The sequence below is a fragment of the Taeniopygia guttata genome, chromosome 3 (genome assembly GCF_048771995.1).
Source record: "Taeniopygia guttata chromosome 3, bTaeGut7.mat, whole genome shotgun sequence".
Taxonomy (NCBI): Eukaryota; Metazoa; Chordata; class Aves; order Passeriformes; family Estrildidae; genus Taeniopygia; species Taeniopygia guttata.
In genome coordinates this window covers 5689236-5702691 of record NC_133027.1, presented here as the reverse complement: position 1 = coordinate 5702691, position 13456 = coordinate 5689236, and the positions used below count along the sequence as shown (strand labels likewise).

General features: G+C 34.9%; 1 protein-coding gene and 1 long non-coding RNA gene across 7 annotated transcripts in view; one reads left to right on the top strand and one right to left on the bottom strand.

Moving 5' to 3' along the window:
• The window catches only part of SUPT3H (SPT3 homolog, SAGA and STAGA complex component), a 254259-nt gene that overhangs the window by 31067 nt on the left and 209736 nt on the right, over positions 1–13456 (top strand). The window lies entirely within an intron of this gene.
• LOC140683617 (uncharacterized) lies at positions 5217–9035 on the bottom strand. The gene is made up of 2 exons (XR_012054798.1): positions 8525–9035; positions 5217–8314 (listed from the first exon to the last, which is right to left on the bottom strand). It is a non-coding gene; the product is annotated as an uncharacterized lncRNA (long non-coding RNA).

Sequence of the window (13456 nt, the reverse complement as noted above, 5' to 3'; positions counted from 1 at the left end):
TGGATTGGTTATTCCACAAATACCCAAATGCAGTGGAGTTAAACTGTGATACCACTGATTGGAAAAATGCTGCTGATGAACTCTCTTCGTGTGAATTTATATGGATGGTCTTACTTAGAGGAAATAAGTTTTGCAGATTGTGTTAGGCAGTAAATACACTGCGGGCTGTAAGTGCTCTGTCACAAAGCTGCTCCTGTGCTCGGGCATTGTATGATAGCTGGTAGAATTAATTCATCAAACTCTTGTTAATAATGAGTCACTAAGCTAGACCAGATGTGTCCCTTCAGTGTTACAGAGCAAATGTGACGGTTCTTTTTTTCCTAAAAGCTTTCTATTTAAAGGTGAATAGTTGATGCATTTGAGTGAGTTACTCCTGGAATTTATACAGAAAATGCTACAAGGACATTAGTATCTTGGCAGTTTGGTATTATGGCCCACCTGAAAGGCTTTTGGAGACGTGTTAAATTAAGGAAGCAAATTCTGACACTACGGTCCTCAGAATTTTATTTTTTTAAAGTCATATCTTAAAATGCCTTTTAATTGAATCCTGTTTAATTCATGTGAAATTACTCTTGCTGATTCTACATGAAGATTTGCGCTCATGGTAAATTATTAATGCATTGTATTATTACAAAAATGCAGTTGTGGATGATTATCAGCTCTTGGCAGAACAATTCTGCGTTTTTATCAGGGATCTTTCCATATCAATGTGGTTGTGCTTTTTTTTATGTGAGCCCCTTCAGTGGAAATATATCGCACTGTGTCAAAAACACCAGCTGACCTACAAATAAGACTACTTTGGCTAAAACATGTTTTTACTTTGAAAGTTGAGGTGAGTTAAGAGTGGCCGGTCTGATGCCCACAAAAGCAGTTTCTCTCATCTTTGGGCTATGGGAAGGAGTAAGAGGGTACGAAGGAACTGACACCAGACATGTCTGGTCTCATAATTTTTACCAAGTATTCTAAAACCACTATTTCTGGCATTTTTTATTTCACTACAAGCACTAACACTTAAAATTTATCTAGAACACTGTGGTAGCATTAATCAACATAGATTTTAACAAATATTAGTACAGGACCCTGGCAAGTTCCTCCACTGCATATTAGCAAGATATGTGTAGAGTGGCAAATGTTCTTGGGGTACTGCTGGCAAATCTGAATGCAATAGTGCATTCTCCTTTACGGCTGCAGTGCTAGAGTGGGAAATATCGTACCGATAGAGAAGTCTTCTAAATTTATGCTATTGCTAGTTTGACTCCTTGAACTTGAATTTCACAATTTTAGAACTGTAAGTAGGAATTAGAGGCTTGAGCTGTATACATGTGTGTGTTTGCACATACACAGCTCATTAACATTTCTTAAAAGAAAGAATACCCTGTTCTAATACCACAGATAGATACATTAAAATATTGTATGTTTTTAACTCTGTCTTTTCTGATTTGTGTTTATATGAATTACAGGTCTTTTGAGGGATTAATATTATCTGGTAGCCAATGTACTCAGGCGTAATTATTTATCTATATTGTTTTTCCTCAATGAAAACATAAGCAACCCTTTCTTTTGCTTAATGTGTATAGGGTCATATATATTAAATGTGTCTGACAGAGAAATTCAGTTGAGTAATTACTAATGACTTGTAACATCCCCCTGCTCCGATTTGTTCCAGCACAGCCACTGCACACAGCATATGGTGCTTGCTGTACATGTGTGTCTGTGCATATAGATGCAAATGCATCTTGTTAGTGTTAATTTTCATTGTGATCAAGGCTGGATCCTGTTCCTCTGAACAGTATTATATTATGTAACTGGCAGTGGCTCTGTCTTTCTGTTTCAGTAAACCACAGAGTAGATTTAGATCTAAGATATCTGACCATGAGGGATAAGTAAACAATGGTTTGGCACACTTACGGTTCAAATAAATTCTGGGGAAAATAAATGTATGTAAGGTCATCAGCTTTTAACTTTCCTTAATCAAGAAAATGAATGATAATAAATTTTAAGTCATTATGAAATACTAGCAATTTTGAGGAAATATAATATGTAAAATAAGCTGTCTATCAGAAATATAGTAATCATATTTGAATGAATTCCTGCCAAAAAATTTTGCCATGGGGTTTTTAGCTATTATGTATTAAAATTTAAAACTATTGTTAAATCCAGAACTGCCTGACCTTAATGAATATGGCATTTTTAAGAGACAGAGAGCAAAAGAAACTGTTTCTACCTTTTTTTGTAAAAATAATAGTAGTTTTATTAGAGGTGAAAAGATATGAAGGCAATTTATTATGAATACAGTAGATAATATGCAAAATTACTTTTTAAAGCACCCTAAGTACTTAAAGGAGAATGCATCCTTTTTTCCTTTAATCTTTTGCTATTCTAAAACTAATTTTTGTAAATAAAAACATTTAATAAGGAGTAGGTTGTGCAAAATAATTTAACTGCTCTGATTAAAATTACTTCAGCAGTCAAGAGAGTCAGGATAAAACCTGTGGAGTTTTCCCTTCTGGGGCAAGTTCCTACATGAAATAGGAAACTTAAAGCTACACGAAGAAGGTTAGAACAGTGCACAGTATGGTAACAAGCAGAATAAAAAATATATACAGGAAACAGATGCATGAATAATGGATTTTTTTTTCAATTGGAAGTGTTAAACTGTTTTATGATACAGTAACCTGAGTTTATTTTGTCTTTGTGCTCATCTTTAAAATATTCTCTTTAGGGTGTGCTTTTCAGTATGGTAAGTGGCAAGTCTTATATTTATTTGTAGAAGAGAGCATGTTTATGTAAGGAAACGTGCTCTTAGATTTAGGCTTTATTAACTTAAAAACAAAAACACCTGAGAGCAGAAGATAGACCTCCTCAGCCTGTTTCCCATAAGACTTTAGAAGGCAGTCTGGAATGAAGATATCTGATAGAAATAAAAGCTATTTTAGGTAATGTGAGTACAAATGAATTTTGTCGGTAAGAGTAGATATTTGGGGGGGGTTCTGTGGTGGAGGAGGTAGATGCAGGTGACTTTTTCGCTGGATGAAAATTTATGGATAATTCCTAAGTCTGGCAAAATTTCCAAGGAAAATCACAGTCTAATTTTTCTGTGTACTCTTATAGGAATATATATTGCATTTATTCCATTTAGACAAATTAATTTTTACCTTGAAAATAACAGTTGTATGTTTTCTTGTTGCAGTTTCTTAACTGCTTGTATGAAGCTCGGATTGTCCCAGTGCTGAAGTTAAGACCCTAAAATGTTTCAGATTTTACCATCTTAAACTCACTATTTATCTTGAGGCTGACTTAATTAAAATATTATATACTCTAGGGCATATTAAACATGGCAATTTATTGTAATTCTTATTAATGGTGTGTATTTAATGAGTTTTCAGAACCAACTCCTTCACCTACAACACACAATGTTGGTTTTTATTGGGTACATAGGGGGAAACATGCAGATGGTCTGATTTTCAGGAGGTGCCCAGCACTGACAGCTGCCCTTGGCTCCTGTTGTGTTCAAGCAGGAGAAACGCTGGTGCTCAGCACCTTGGCAGCTTGGCAAGCACAGGATAATTCCTCCCTTCCCTCTCTGCTTCAATGTCCACACAAATGTGCTGGACTCAAGTGTAAAATAATACCAGATTCTACTCGTGCCTTCAGCTTTTTGCATTGTTAGAGTTTTAGCAAGTATTTCTTAGTTGTTATTGATATTGTTCATTGATGGTGTCTGCCACAAGGTGTGACAGTCCACAAACACAGTTATTATCTGTCTCTCTTGAACTGTCTGTGCTGCCTAGTTAGCATTTCTTGCCAGAATTGCTAGCTTCTTTATTTTTCCCTTTTTACTTTAATGGGTGCTGTATTAGATGTTTGTTATTTACTTACGGCTGCTCTGAGCTTCTTGTTGCTCATTAAAAAGTACAACTCTCTTCTGAAAGCAATTGGGAAAATAAAGGCATAAGGTGCAATTTTAATATTAATATTAGTCTGACTATGACCAAGAAATCACACAGCTTGAGAGGAATTTCAGTATTATTGTTATACTCTTAATGTGGGGTGGCAGAGCCTTTAAATATTTCTGGTAGAGTAGTTAATACAGCATGGAAGTTTGATATTTGTACAGTTTGTAAAGGAATTTGAGGTGTTACCCTATTTTGACTTCAGTTTTCAAGTATGCACTGGTGCATCATTAATCATAGGAAATGCAAAAATAAATAATATAGTCCCTTTGGATTTTTCATGTGAATACTTACCTTTTCCTTTTTTTGTATATACAGTTGAGGTATTTAGGTAACCCCTAACCTTTTGCTTCAACAAGGAGGTACAGTATAAAAATATTACCACAGTCTTCATATGAGCAGTTCTCTCTAAGAAAACCTCTAGATGAATATTTATTGAAAAAAAGCAAAGTTGCAACACAGAATGACTTAGCTTGGCCTGAATATTATATTTTAGACCACCAGTGAATAAAATTAAAAGCACATGGATTTTGAATAACTAGAAAAGGTTGTAATTGATTAGTACTGCATGAAAGTATTGAAGTGGAGTGAGTTTTGATTTGTGAATGGTCCTATTCAATAGAGATTAATCCTGTATGTTTGATAAAATCTTAGTACCCCTAATGAGATAGGATTTTTTCCTCTCCCAGTTTATTTAACCACTAGATACTCTGATATTCTTCTAACAAACTGGAACATTTTGATCTTACTGAATTTACATCAGAGTAGTTGATTTAAACAATTGGCTATTAATAGTTCATTTAAGGCAGCTAATTAAACAGATCAGTGCATTTTGCTGCCTACAGACCTTGTAAGTGATGAGGAGCAATCCTGCAGGGTTTGGGGCTTTCAGATAACGGCAGCCTCCATGCGAAGCTGCAGCTTTCTTAATGCACGTGAGAATACTCATTCCTGCATAGTTTTCAGTATTATTATTATTTTTTTATTGCTAGTATTTTAAATTCTATTTTATGCAAAGGGCAGTGGTTCCTGAGACTTTGCTTAGCATTCACAATAGTATGAATACTTTAAACAGAGCTGGAACATACAGAAAACTGCTTTCTATACACAGATAATAAAAAATAATTTCTTATCAGTCTCCTAATTAAAATAAAAAAACCCTATAAGATTCCCTAACAACCAGTAAAGCAGATAAAAATTGAAATTTACAAAAGGTTTGGCATTTTTCGATGAAGAAGATATTGAGGAGTATTTTAATATAAATTTTTTTGTTGTTAACTTGAAGACTTTAGATTTACTGTATCTCCATTGGGATCAGCTTCCAGAAATTACATGTGAAATGATTGATTGAATTATTAGCTAGACTGCGATCCTATTTCCTTCTTTCATTGGATTCTTCCTCTGAAGATGCGCAGAATATAGTTGAAGATGCCTTTTCCTATTTTAAAATTGTAGTTGTTTTTGGGGGTATTTAAGAAGGTTTTCAGTCTCTGAAATACTTTGAGTAAACAATGTTTTCCGAATTTTATACCAAATATGCTGTTTGATTTTTTTATTTTTGCATAGTGTTTATTTTGAGCCTTTTTTTTCTCTTCATATGTTATGGATGTAAATATAATAGCCTTTGCTGGTTGAAATAAATCCAGTTTGATTTAAAAGCCTGAGAAGGTTTACACAGGCTCAATGCAGTCAAAACCTGTGTATAACTAGCACAAGGTAGAGAAAATCTGGATGGGAAACCCAGAATGTAGTTAATTAAAATCTGTTAAATTGGAAAGGAATATATATGTTTGCATGAACTAAGAAAGGATCCTTCCACTTTGCTACTCTAGTTTTTCCCTTTCATATGAAATCAAAAACACATAGACAAAAATGAGTGGAATAGAAGTTTTCGGGAATATCGTTAATGGCACAGATTAGCAACCATGCGGGTTAATCATAGCTCTGTTTTCCGGCCCTGTTATGACTTGTCATTATGTTTTATCAGTTCAGTCTTGAAGAGAAACAATTAAACTCAATGGTCCTGAAAGGATGGGAAGAGAAGGACAATACAGAAAGGAAGAACAGATCGTGCATTCTGAGGTGCTGCTGCATCACTGAACAGCAAATTCATGAGCAGCTTGGGCATTCTGGCTTTTTTTTAAACAATAATTTCTTCCTCCCTTTTATAAAAGTGGGTTTTCCAAAATATGGTTTCAGCTCAGGTTACACTGCTTACACATTCACAGAGCTGATGAGATTTTGTAGTCCCTTGCATCTATTGTTTGTGTCCAGAGTGAAATTCAGGTATCCAACTCTATTTAGTGAAGTTCAGGAAAAGTATTAAGCACAGTATCACAGTACTTCCCAGTGGCATTAGGAATTATCAGAAGTAGGTGAATTAAGCAGTCAGACTTAGTGTTTTGATAATTTTAGCCAACTAAATTTCTTCTAATCTCTTTTGGAAGTAAAAGCAAAAGAAAGTCCCTATACATGTAAACTGTATTTCCTGTTGTAAACACTGGGATAATGTGGTCTGGCTACGCTTCTGCTGTGCTTTGCTCAGACACCAGTTTGGGTAGAAAAGCTGCTTTGCCGGGTCTGTGTTTGCATTTCAGCTCAATGTTAGGGGTATTACAGCTGCGTGACCAGCCCCAGGTCATGTTATCTCTGATATCTAGAGGTCATATATTAAATTGGTCACCCCTCCTGCAAGTAGCAATTTCTTAATTTCTGTTCCTACACCTGGTCTCAGAGTTTCTTCATGTGCTTAACTGGGAACCAGTCAAAGTGTGTGAAGTAGGAGGAGTAAAAGGCACCCCAGTCACTACAATAATGGGGATGTATGTACTGGAAATGCTTCTAGCATTGTTGTTTTTCATGAAGGGGGGCAAGGGAGGGAAAGAAATAAGTTTAGCTACGGTCCCAACATAATTTCAACATGACGGACACCATTAAGAATATCTTGTAAGTTTTCACTTTTTTTTTTTCTTTCCTAAAGGTTTCAGAATTTTCAGTTTGTCTGTCCGAACTGCCTCAGTAAAAGATGCTTTGAAAAAAATTTGTTCCTGTACTTGCAGTTCATCAAGTGTGATGATAATAAAACATTTTCCAGTATACTTTAAAATATAACTTCATTTTACTTGCAGATAAATCAGTTAAAGTTTATTTGATTCTATTTAGCATTTGTGAGATGCTCTCTACTGATTTTAAGTCTTTGAGAGGATGAAGCTTTTCAAAGTAAGCAAAGATAGAGGTGCAATTTTATAGTGTATTTATGAGTTTTATGAACATTTATATGTGCAGTGCATATAAATAATTACTTCAGCATATACATATACGATTTCTTAAAGGAATCTGTGTTTACAGTTCAGAATATTGAAGTAAATATTTGGCAATGCTCTTCTACAGTGAGCACTTTTTTACATCCCAATTTGAATTAAACTTAAAATTCAGCAGCATGTTAGATCATGTATTTTTTTTATTTCATAGCTTAATATTTTCATGCATGGAAGTTTTGCCTTGTTCATAATAAGTGTAATGAGAAGAATTTGCTTTTACAATTGAATATATTATAAAACAAGCTTTGCTATGAATTGAGGGCAACTGAGGACTAGAAAATTGCAGATTTACACTGATAACTTCATCTGAGATATATGCATAAAAATAAGATGCCTGGAACAATGATAGGGCAGTTTTGGGGAGGATAGGCTGCAGTATGCTACACACTACTCATTTTAATCAGGTTTAGAGAGCAAGCAGTCTGAACTCTGTGATTTAAGTCTTTAACAGTATCTTTTGTTAATCACTCGTGGTGGATATATCTGAAAGTGTTACCAGAGTTGTTAATGAGATTTTCTGAGCTGCTGTTGATTAACTCACTAATTACTTTATCTTTTGCCCTAAGAGAATACTAAACATTTTCCTAGATGCCATTAGGTTCTTTCAAATTTGTGCAGCTACACCTTGACTCCGGTGACAGCTGAGCACACCTGCTGTCAAACACTTAGGAGTGAGCCACCAACTTCCCTTTGCTGAGCTTGCCAGCTAACAAATTTGTTCTTATATCTACAGAAGCTATTTACAGTTACTTCCCCCCCCCCAAAAAAAAAAAAAAAAACCCAAACAACCAGGTATACTATTTTAACATTCTAACATCCCATTCAGCATTTTTTTTTGCTTAGATAGCTACCACCAGTATTGTTCAAAGTAAGAAAACTCTCGACAGCGAAAAACAGAAGCTCAAATATTGCAGCACTTACCCCAAAAGAAGTTTTGCTGACATGGTGTCACTGAACTGAACAGGCTGTTTGATGCCATAGTCCCTCTCGGTTCACGCAGAGCTTTCACCTTCTGGTGCAAATACTTCTTGGATCCTCAAACTGAAAACACAAACCATAGCCAAACCTTGTTTTAGTTTTACTGTGTCCCTGGATTGCATAGACTCTATAGTTGGTTTTTTTCTCTGTCAAAAAATTGTATAGTGCTGGTAACATGTGAAAAGGAAGGCAACAAAACAAAAAAAAAAGAGAATGAGCAAATATTTGAAGGACCTACTATTACTGCATAGACTGTGGTTAGAGAGCACTTACTGACTCTGTTGGTCTCAGTGGCTGGTAGTGACCTGCGGAGATTAACCATTTAAAAACCAGAGACTCCTTTCTGTCCTCCTGGAGAAAGTTTGCACCGCACTTGTGGTTCTGTGGTTGTTTGTGAGGCGAATGAAGCATTCACACAATCCAAAAAAGCAAAAGCTTTAAAACTCCTTTTTTTTGCAAGCACTGTTACTGGAGCGAACGAGTCATGTGGCTGTGACATCAGAGGACTCCAAGTAGGACTGCCTACACTGTGGCTTTTTCTTTCTCTCTCTCCTTTTTTTTTTTTTCCTTTTCTTCTTTTTTTTCTTTTAAATTTTTTTTTTAATTTTTTTTATATTTTGACAAAAGGCTCATGTAAGGCCCATCCCGGCATTCAGAGGGACATAGCTTTTTAATGTTTGTGACTCATGAGGCTTTGGAGAGAGTACAAAATGCTCTAAGAGCCCAAACTTCTGTACAGCTAAAGCATATGGACAGCAGAACTTTATTTGTACTCTCAGTTCAGGTTCCCCCCACTCTTCTTCCCCCTCCTTTTTTTTTTCTTTTCTTTTTTTTTTTTTCTCCTCCCATTCTTCCCTCTCCCTCCTTTATTATTGTGTCTGTGGAAAAGTGAGCAAAATTGGCACAAGTGGCTGTGTGAAATTCTGAACAACAGTGATGATTTACAATAATTTACATCTTTGGATTGTATCACGATCTTGGGTCTGCTTCATATTTGCTGGGTGGCTGGATTCCTTCTGTTTTACTTTTTCTCCTTGTCGTCTTATACTTGTGAATCTGTAACTCATTGTAAGAAACTTTACCTTTCTTAAGGTCTAGTAGCAGGCTGCTTGTTGGGGTTATGTTTTTCACTGTAATTGGCTGTCACAGAAGTGTTAGTCTGGGGATTCCTTTGCAAATCTTAAATCATGTCTGCCTTGCTTTGCATGCCTTCAAAACTACTTGACAGTTTTATGTGATGCAAATTAAGGGCAATTATGTTTCTTTTATATTTGGGGCAAAATATGTCGTTTGGATATCATAACTGGTTGTGTGCTGCAGCCTGGGAGTGATGCTTTGGAACACCGGCACTGGGAGGATTTAATGTGGACGTTGTGTAACAGAGTGAGCTGGGAGGGTTGGGAGGTTTTGGTTGTGCTTACATTAATTCCTTATTGTAGTTCTGGTGTTTAAGGGAAATAGAACAGTCTCAAACTTTTGGGGAGACTATAAATAACTTCATTCACCAGTTAATGTTAACACTTAGTTTTAAAATGAAACATAAATTTGATGCATATGTAAGACTCAAATACTTAATATCATCTGTGTGCATGTGTGTGTGATATTTTTTTATATACTTAACATATTGTAACTTTGACTTTGATTGTGTAACATAAGCCTTGACTGTACTGGTATGGAGTGGGTTAACAAAAGCAGTATTTTTTTGTTTATAATAGAGGCTTTGAAATAAATTGCAAAATGCTGTGTGTAGTAAGGAATAATGTGCACAGACAGTGTGTATTAGTAGTCTTGATTCGCTCACTCAGATTCAGAACAAAATTGGAAACATCTTTGAGAAAGTATCTCATTTTTTGCCTCTTTGGACATTATATCTAGAACTTTTCATATTATCCTGATTGTACCACAGATGCACTGTAATTTTAAGTTTAGCTGAATGAATTTAATTTTTTTTTCCTTTTTTTTTGTCTTTTTTTGAGGAGCAGAAGAACCATGTAAAATATTTTCTAGATATCGTTTCGCTTTTATTTGTAAAATAAAATACATCTCTTTGATGCTGCCATTCCTCCTTTTTTGTTTTCCTCTTTGTCGTGAGCTTTCTTGGTTAGAAATTGGCCAGGAATTGTCTGATATGAATACCTAGAGGTGTGGGTGGAGACCAGATTCTCTGTTTTTTGGGGATGAGACAAATGAGAGGGGATTTTTCAGTGAAAAATAGATTGTTTTGATTTTTGTTATATAATTATAAAAAAACCATAAACCTTTATTTATAAAAAATTCTTTCTTCATAATTATTTTGAGGTAAATTTTATTGTTCTTCATTCAGTGCTTTGAGAGCTATTACATGTTGCCAAACTTAGAGAATTCTACCATAAAATGAAAAAGGAGTGTTCTACAAAAAACCCATTCCACTTAAAAATTAGGGTGATATTTAATTCTCCTATTCATGGATTGCTTTATTATTGTTTTTTCTGTACGGTTAAGAGCATCTATAAAAAAAAGTAAGGGTATAAAAATAATGGAAAGAATACTAATCTTTTAATATACAGATTATATTTATATGCATTAAAGTTGTAATCAGCTTATGATACAGCAAAAGCTTTTGAAGGTTGCTGCCTCTTATTTGGGAAACTCTTAAATTGTAAGTTTGGAGTTTTAAACTACAGTTACACATTGAAGGTATTGCTCAACTTCTATTTGGTGGCAGGTAGCACAGGATTTTTAAATAATAGATAACTGTTGACCTTAAATACTTATTTCCACTGATATGAAAAAAGTTGTTTGATTTTTCAAAACTCTGCACTTTATTTTTAGTCATAGCTTTAGTATTAGAATATTGAGCTTCCTACAGAAGTCTGAATATAAAAATTTATTGCATTGAAATGCTGTTCTCAGGCTTTCTACAGAATGGCTTTTTCGTGCTTTCACTTGTGTATGCAGTTATTCTCTAACTTTGTTGCTGTGCTTTGATCTGATACCTTTAGGATTTTTTACTTTTTCACCTGTTCAAATCAAGAGCACTACAAAGAAGTCTTCATCTAATAAAGCAAAACCCGTTAGAAACAGAGTAATCGAGATGTAGTTTGTAAAAACTGTCACTGATAAAAATGCATTTTATTAAATATAGAAACGTTATAAAGCAAAATTTTGAGACCAAATACCTGTGAAACTGGTGGTTTCTTTTGGTATAGTTTGCACTTCTGATGATGCAGATGCAAGAATTCTGAAAATCCACCGTGTAAATCAGTGTCTTGATTGTAGACTAATGCTTGACAGGCTCTTGTTTAAAGGTAGATCTACAAAAATGGAAGTTCACTCCTGAGTTCCACAGGGGATGCTTTGAGTCCCGATTGCACTTACAAAGGAAGTATTATGCTAAGGAATTTCTCTGGTAAACTAAGAGCTTGATCTTTGATGACAAATGAAATCTAAAAGGCAATTGTAATGCAACACTAAAAGATAATTACATCTTCTACTGTTCTTGAAACGTGTTTTGGAACTTTTAAGTTGTGCTTTATTTCCAAACATTTTGCCTTATGTCACTCAAAAGTTCAACCAGCGTATAAACAGTGTGATACCCTGCTGAAAGTTTATTTGTACTTAAATGCTTGCTTCTATGCTACAACTGGAATTATATAAATACTCTACTTAGAGCAGTGTGATGACAAACTTGTTAGGTTGCATTTCATTACAAGTTTTACAGTATATACAATAACAAGATGCTGATTTTTATAATTCAGAAAATCCTGGTGCAGTTTTCTCAGATGCAGGTATTCACGGTACGTGTTGTTAATGTATCTGTTTCCACTAGAGCAGGTTTTTTCCTTTAAGTGAAACTTCTTTCCTTGGCTGTGTTTTTCAAATTGAGGAGTAATTAAAACTTTTAGAGGAAGAAAACTGTGTTTTCTGTGGGTTCACAGCCAGTACATTTAAAATTTTGTTTGTTTTCAAGTACTTGCGCGTTTTGGCAAACTTCTGTTGTTAGACTTGGGAATTTTGTAGACTTCTCGTTTCCATCATCTCTGCAAGAGTAGAGTATGTTGATACCACTTTAGCCTTTTAAAGCAAAGACTAAAACTTCCAGTTGATTTAAAAAATTGCAACAGCAAGGTTATTTCAGCATTCCTTCATTTTAAAATAGTACATATTGCAAGAGTAGCGGTGAGCATCTGAGTGTTACTGCTGCCTTTCTCTGCCTCAGAACCTTTCTCTAGGTGAGATATGGTTTGAAGTGGATGGTGCCTGGGACCATTAATGTAGACGGGGAAAAAGTACTGTTCCTTTCTAGGGTAAACAAGTGTTGTCTGTTTTTTTCTACAGTGCAATCAGGCTACTGAAGATCACATTAAACCTTAAACTGAACTGTTGTTTAAATTAAAAAGATGGTCATCTCTTAACCAGTGAGTACATCAAGGCATAGCAAATAGTCAAAAATTGTTTTCATTCACTTTGATTTGCTACTTCTCTCACTTCTTCATAGCATAGCAAAGTTATTCTCCAGTGAAATAATCCAACCCCTGATCAGGCTTTGAATAAGGGGCTGCATCTTAATGATCAGACGTGTCTCATCTTGATTCTTCCTGCTCAGACTTTTTTTTTTTTTGACAAGCATTGTTTTCCTTTTGTTCCTAGATTTTGTAGACTGTACAGCAACTGAGAAAAAAAGTCCTTTTGATTAGATGCACCCATTCTAAACAGTCAATATATGGTGCTTAAGATCATCCTAACCTCCTAGTTATTTTCTCCTGTCTGTATTTTTTTTCTTTTTTTTTAAGTCAACTTGCAGAAAATATGGGAAACTTGTCTCATATAACAGCTGAGGATGTGGCTAGGTTAAGGCAGGAAACTGCTACCCACAATGCAATGTTACATACACTACCACTTAATAAAATTTATTTCAAACATGCTACTGACAAAACCAAAGAAAAATAATATCCTAACTATGCTAGTTAGTACACTAAATATATCTAGGGAAAAGTGAAAGTAATCTCTCTAGAGCCTTTCCTCCTTCTAGGATACAATGCTACTAGTAGTTAAACCAGAGCAGATCTCAGCAGTTAAAAGCAGTGACCTATTTTTAGAAAATATTCATATTTCTCTGGAAATTAATGATTATGTGCTTTTTAGTAACAGTCAAAATCACTTTATACAGACAATTCAGATAAGTTCTCTTAGTTTTTCTGGTTGGCAAAATACCCTCTTAGGTAA